Source organism: Triticum dicoccoides, chromosome 2A (assembly GCF_002162155.2).
Source record: "Triticum dicoccoides isolate Atlit2015 ecotype Zavitan chromosome 2A, WEW_v2.0, whole genome shotgun sequence".
Taxonomy (NCBI): Eukaryota; Viridiplantae; Streptophyta; class Magnoliopsida; order Poales; family Poaceae; genus Triticum; species Triticum dicoccoides.
This window is the reverse complement of record NC_041382.1, coordinates 417579553-417586542: the sequence shown is the minus strand read 5'-3', so window position 1 is coordinate 417586542 and position 6990 is coordinate 417579553. Positions and strand designations below refer to the sequence as shown.

Here is a 6990-nt window from a genome sequence, read left to right as displayed (position 1 = left end):
GGGCATCAAGTTGGGCTCACCGAGTACGTACGCAGATGTATAGCGTCGCTTTTCACCTGATGCCAGACTTCACCAAATACTCCTGCACGGGACTTCATGCCCACAGATACGCAATGGTTGGCCACCGTAGCGCTGAAAATCCTAGGGCCAAAGCAGCATGCGCCGCTACTTGGCACGCGGTAGCGGCCCTGCGCCAGCACGCTTTCACGCAGGAGACCGTCATCGTAGAAACGACCGAGAAGCGGCGGCCGTGCTGTATCCACAGGCGAACCGAGCTGCAAACGGAATACAGGGCTCTGTCGCACTCGCATGTCGCATCAACATTAGGCCGGTCATAGTGAGGAGTAAGTTAGACTAGTGTCGACACTAGTCTAAGTTATTATCTTCATAATGCAAAGTAACATAATAGTATTATCATATATGGCTTCATTTATTAACTTGTAGACTCATCTTGTCTCGGGAAGCGCTATGTTACAGTAACATATTATGTTACCATCTCTTATTAATTACTTGTTACGTAAGTAAAATTTTCTTAAAGTACCCTATGTTACTATCTAAGTTACTCCTACTATGACTAGCCTTAGTCTGTTATAAGATCGGACACACACAGACACAGTTAATATTGCGTGCTACAGCTCGGTGGTTCCGTCTAAGACTAGCCACAGTAGGAGTAACTTCAGCAGTAACATCGAATCCAACTCAGCAAATTTGCTTATGTGGCAATGAGTTAATGAGAAAAGAGGTAGTAGTAGTAACTTAGCTAGTTACTGTAACATCACATGTCCCAATGCAATATGAGTCTATAACCTACTACCTCCGTCCGGATTTATTGGTCCTCATTGTATTTCGTGCCAAATTTTGACCATAGATTAAACTAACAAAATGTTCATGCATGTCACCAAACATTATATTTTTGAAAACTATGTTCAAATACGAATCCAATGAGATAATTTTTCTTGACATGCATTAACATTTTGTTAGTTAAATCTTTAGTCAAAATTTGGCACAAACTACAAAAGAGACCTAGAAACCAGGACGGAGATAGTAATAAATGAAGCTATGCATGCTACCACACTTACTCCTATCTCACTACCTACTATGAAGGTAATAACATAGTCTAGGAATACGCGTATGTTATTAGTGTATGTTACTCTCCATTATGGCTAGTCTAATTACAGGTTTCAGCATGTCGGACCAAGAAAAGTGTAGAAACTACACCCAAAAAAAGTGTGCATGTTTTGGTAAAATGAGGACCTCGGGAATTTATATTCACATTTCGTTGTCTCTTGAGACGTGAGACCACAAACTCGACTAAACCGACCAAAATTTTGCTCCTACAAATTACAGGCTCTATCTAATCAACCTCCCCATCGGCCATCGCCCGCAAGTGGAAACAAACACCGCCCATCCAATCAAAATCCCATAGCTGGCGACACCTTCCTTTGCTCTGTTTCCGGAATCGTCGGAGCCTCTCCATATTCCATTTTTTCCATATTCGAGCGGACGAGCGGTCTTGCATGGGAACTCGCAGATCGATTCATCCGCGACGGCGACGCCATTGTGCTGGTTCACTCGCACTCGGGAATGGCGGTCAGGTCAGGTGAGAAGCGCGGCTGCATCCTCCCGGCGCTCTTCGCGCGCGCCACCGGCCGCCTCTTCGCCGCCAGCGCCTGCACGGTCTTGTACGCGAGGGTCCCGTCCACCTCCGGCGGCGGGGCGAACACGAGCGGCGAAACAGAGCCGGCGCGCCTCCTCCGTCCGCCGCTGCCGGAGGCGTTGGCGTTGGCCTTACCGACGAGCGCCGCGGACGCCCTGACGGCGAGCGCGGCGAGGTCCTCGCGCCGTAGCCCGTTCTTACGGGCCTCGGCGGGGAGCACGAAGTAGATCTGCCCCGGGCGGAGCTCCTCGGCCCCGGCGACTGCGGCCACGGGGCCCTCGAAGCCCATCGCGTCGGCGTCGCACAGGAACCACCCGGCGTCCCCAGCCACGGAGTTGTCCTCGAGCGCCTCCGCCGCTGTGGCAGGGCGCGGGTACTCCCGCAGCTCCCCGGTTGGCAGCAGTACCATAGCCGTGGAGGCAGGCTGCCCCTCTGCCCGCACCGCCGCCGCCGCTAGACATGCAGATCCCCATTTTATACTGGACTAGGTTTGTGGTGATGTTTGTGATGTTGTTGTGTGAGCTTGAGCTTTGAGACGGCGATGGAAGCGGAGGAATGGGAGGGCCTATTATATATATACAAGGAGGAAGGGAAGGGCAGGGGAATGAGGAACATGACAGACAGACTGGCGTTTGGCTGGGGCGAGGGCAGCGTGTATGCGTGGACTCCCTCCGGCCGGGGATATTTTAAGGCGTCCTTTCTCACTTATCTATTGCTTTCTCTCCTTTCCCCAAACGTTCTACCACTAGTTTTAGTTTGGGACTTGGGAGTCGAAGCTGCGTTTACGTGGTGAATACGTAAGTACCGATTAGCCAGACAGCGCAACCGCGCTCAAAGGCTTTTCTTCTCTGTGCTCACAGTGATCAGGTGCTTCATCAGCCAAAAAACAATTATAGACTGCACTTTGGAAGTTACGAGTGGTGCCGAAGGTCAGAGTGTTCTGATGAAGGGTTTTCCGTGGCATCTTGCCAGACTCCATGACCTTGAAGCACCGACACATCAAGCCACTCGGCCACTGCGACATCTGTCAGGCTATGGACGAAGACTTAATGTATGCCCTCATCTCATGTTCACATGTCAAGCAGTCCTGGATTGCGGCGTAGGATCGGTTCGATCTTCACCTACCGAGGCTGCATCTCTTAACATGGGCACGGGATGTAGTGCTCGATGATATGTTTTCTGATGATACTCTGTTGCAACATCATCACGATCATGCACGTTGTATGGACCTCCAGGAATAAATGGACTCATGACCAAGAGGGTTTCTCCCTAGTGCAGGCGCTTAAGTGGATCCATGAAACCTTGTTCATACTTAATATACCTGCCCGTTGGCCAAGAGTACAGACGGGGCAAGGCTGGAACCCCCCTGACGTGGGGGTGGATCACCATCAATACTGATGGTTCGGTTTTTCCGGTTGCCCGGTCTCACATATCGTTCATTGGGGCCTGGTGCAAGCCGCTAGAGGGGGTCTCGAACCCTTTCATTGCTGAACTCCTAGCATTCCGGGAGGGTGTGATCTTTGCTCAGCTGCGCGGGATGTCACATGTGATAATGGAGGTCGATTGCATGGAGCTGGCCACCTAATGGAACTGGCGCGGCAACTCACGTTCCGTTGCAGCGCCTATCTTTCGAGAACTATATGTTTTAGTCCTTAATTTTGTGTCATTTTCGGTGCAGCATGTTAGTAGGGTTTTTAATTTTTCAGCCCTTCTGTGTGCGCAATGTGCTTGTGCATCGGAGGGCATGGAGTGTTGGCTCGAGGAGAGCCCAGATTTTCTTGTGAATGGCCTAAGGCCAGACTGTAACCGAATGATCCTTCGTCGAATAAAGTCATAGTTCGATGTAAAAAAAGTAACCAGGTGCTAAGTATGTCATATACTCCTACAATATCTTTACAGTAGATAAGAAAACTGGTGTGACAAAGAATTTAAAGATGAGAAAGAGTATTTAGAGCATGGTTAATAGTATAGCCAACTACCTGCTATATGAAGTTGCCATGTCACATATAGTCGACCTAATAGCCAACATGCATAGTAGCAAGTTGCTAAGAACTACTAGTACTTTATTAATATATGGTCCACCTTACACCCTCATATTGTTTATTGGAGCCCGTGCTACAACTGGCTGTTAATCTGCAGCCCGCTTTTCTTCTCTGTCCTATTCTCTCTCATCTAACTCAACAAAAATATAATAGTTTAGTTCTTACAGCCTACTGACTATACCTTATTATACTTGCTCTTATGGTAATCAAGATAACACTTTGACCTACGTAAAATGTCCATCAACCAATGCATGAAAAATTTTAGTTGCTAAATAATTAAATTATTTAATGGGCTATAAGCCTATTTACATGGTACTTTTGTGTATATGGACAAGAGAGATAAAAAACGAAGCAGTGAGCTCTAAGAGCATGGTTAATAGTATAGTGATACGTCTTCATCGTATCTACTTTTCCAAACACTTTTGCCTTTATTTTGGACTCTAACTTGCAAGATTTGAATGGAACTAACCCGGACTGACGCTGTTTTCAGCAGAATTGCCATGGTGTTATTTATGTGCAGAAACAAAAGTTCTCGGAATGACCTGAAACTTCACGGAGATTATTTTTGGAAGTAATAAAAAATACTGGCAAAAGATCAAGACCAGGGGGCCCACACCCTAGCCACGAGGGTGGGGGGCGTGCCTGCCCCCCTGGGCGCGCCCCCTACCTCGTGGGCCCCCTGGAGCTCCTCCGACCTCAACTCCAACTCTATATATTCGTGTTCGGAGAGAAAAAAATCAGAGAGAAAGATTCATCGCGTTTTACGATATGGAGCCGCCGCCAAGCCCTAAACTCTCTCGGGAGGGCTGATCTGGAGTCCGTTCGGGGCTCCGGAGAGGGGAATCCGTCGCCATCGTCATCATCAACCATCCTCCATCACCAATTTCATGATGCTCAACACCGTGCGTGAGTAATTCCATCGTAGGATTGCTGGACGATGATGGGTTGGATGAGATTTATCATGTAATCGAGTTAGTTTTGTTAGGGTTTGATCCCTAGTATCCACTATGTTCTGAGATTGATGTTGCTATGACTTTGCTATGCTTAATGCTTGTCACCAGGGCCCGAGTGCCATGATTTCAGATCTGAACCTATTATATTTTCATCAATATATGTGAGTTCTTGATCCTATCTTGCAAGTCTATAGTCACGTACAATGTGTTATGATCCGGCAACCCCGAAGTGACAATAATCGGGACCACTTACGGTGATGACCGTAGTTTGAGGAGTTCATGTATTCACTGTGTGTTAATGCTTTGGTCCGGTACTCTATTAAAGGAGGCCTTAATTTCCCTTAGTTTCTGCTAGGACCCTGCTGTCGCGGGAGGGTAGGACAAAAGATGTCATGCAAGTTCTTTTCCATAAGCACGTATGACTATATTCAGAATACATGCCCACATTACATTGATGAATTGAAGCTAGTTCTGTGTCACCCTAGGTTATGACTGTTATATGATGAACTGCATCCGGCATAATTCTCTATCACCGATCCATTACCTACGAGCTTTCCATATATTGTTCTTCGCTTATTTACTTTTACGTTGCTATTTTTATCATCACTACAAAATACCAAAAATATTACTTTTGCTACCGTTACCACTACTATCATATTACTTTGCTACTAAACACTTTGCTGCTGATATTAAGTTTCCAGGTGTGGTTGAATTGACAACTCAGCTGCTAATACTTGAGAGTATTCTTTGGCTCCCCTTGTGTCAAATCAATAAATTTGGGTTGAATACTCTACCCTCGAAAACTGTTGTGATCCCCTATACTTGTGGGTTATCAAGACTATTTTCTGGCGCCGTTGCCGGGGAGCATAGCTCTATTCTTTGAGTCACTTGAGATTTATATATGCTTATCATTATGAAGAACTGGAAATATCCAAGAACCAAGATTTATCCCTCAACTACGAGGGGAGGTAAGGAACTGCCATCTAGCTTTGCACTTGATCCACCTTCTGTTTTGAGTAAGTTTGCGACACCTAAACCTGCTTCTCCTATTAATTCTGATATGTCACATATTATTGATGATGCCACTTCTGCTATGCATGATACTTATGATGAAACTACTTCTATGCCTGATACTACTGTGCCACTCGGTGAATTTCTTGATGAACAACTCGCTAGGGCTAGAGAGAATGAAATTATTGAAACTGATAATACTGATGAAAGTGATTATGAAGCCTCTCCTAATAAATATGAATTACCTGTTGTGCCTAAGGGCTATGTTATGGATGAAGAAACTAAAAAAGACTTTTCTTGCATGCAATGATAGAAGTGATCTTAAGAAATTATTAGCTAAGCTTAAACAAAAAACTCTGAATGCTAGAATGAAATATGATCCTACTTATGCTACTTCACCTACCTTTGTTACTGATAAGGATTATGAATTCTCTATTGATCCTGACATAATTATTTTGGTTGAATCTGATCCTTTTTATGGCTATGAATCTGAAACTGTTGTGGCACATCTTACTAAATTAAATGATATAGCCACCATGTTCACTAATGATGAGAGAACTCGCTACTTTTTATATCCTTAAAATATTTCCGTTCTCATTAAAGGGTGATGCTAAGATATGGTTTAATTCTCTTGATCCTGGTTGTGTGCGTAGTCCCCAGGATATGATTTATTACTTCTCTGCTAAATATTTCCCTACTCATAAGAAACAAGCTGCCTTAAGGGATATATATAATTTTGTGAAAATTGAAGAAGAGAGTCTCCCACAAGCTTGGGGGAGGCTTCTCCAATTACTTAATGCTTTGCCTGATCATCCTCTTAAGAAAAATGAAATACTTGATATCTTTTATAATGGACTAACTGATGCTTCCAGAGATTACATGGATAGTTGTGCTGGTTTTGTTTCCAGGGAAAGAACACCGGATGAAGCTGAAATTCTATTGAATAATATGTTGACAAATGAAAATAATTGGACACTTCCTGAGCCAACTCCTGAGGCTATTCCTAAACCAACTCCGAAGAAAAGGGGTGTTCTATTTCTCAGTCCTGAAGATATGCAAGAGGCAAAGAAATCCATGAAAGAAAAGGGTATTAAAGCTGAAGATGTTAAGAATTTACCTCCTATTGAAGAAATACATGGTCTTAATTTACTGCCTGTTGAAGAAATATATGGTTTTAATCCATCACCTATTGAAGAAACACATGGTCTTGATAACCCGACACAGGTAGTAAAGGTAAATTCTCTCTATAGATATGATAAAGCTGAAATCCCATTTACTAAGTTTGCTAGCCCATGCTTAGATGAGTTTGATAAATATATGGTTAAGC

At 44.6% G+C, this 6990-nt stretch overlaps 1 pseudogene; it reads right to left on the bottom strand.

Moving 5' to 3' along the window:
• Nucleotides 1-1174: 1174 nt before the first annotated feature.
• Nucleotides 1175-2130, bottom strand: LOC119359418 (annotated as a pseudogene).
• Nucleotides 2131-6990: the final 4860 nt, after the last annotated feature.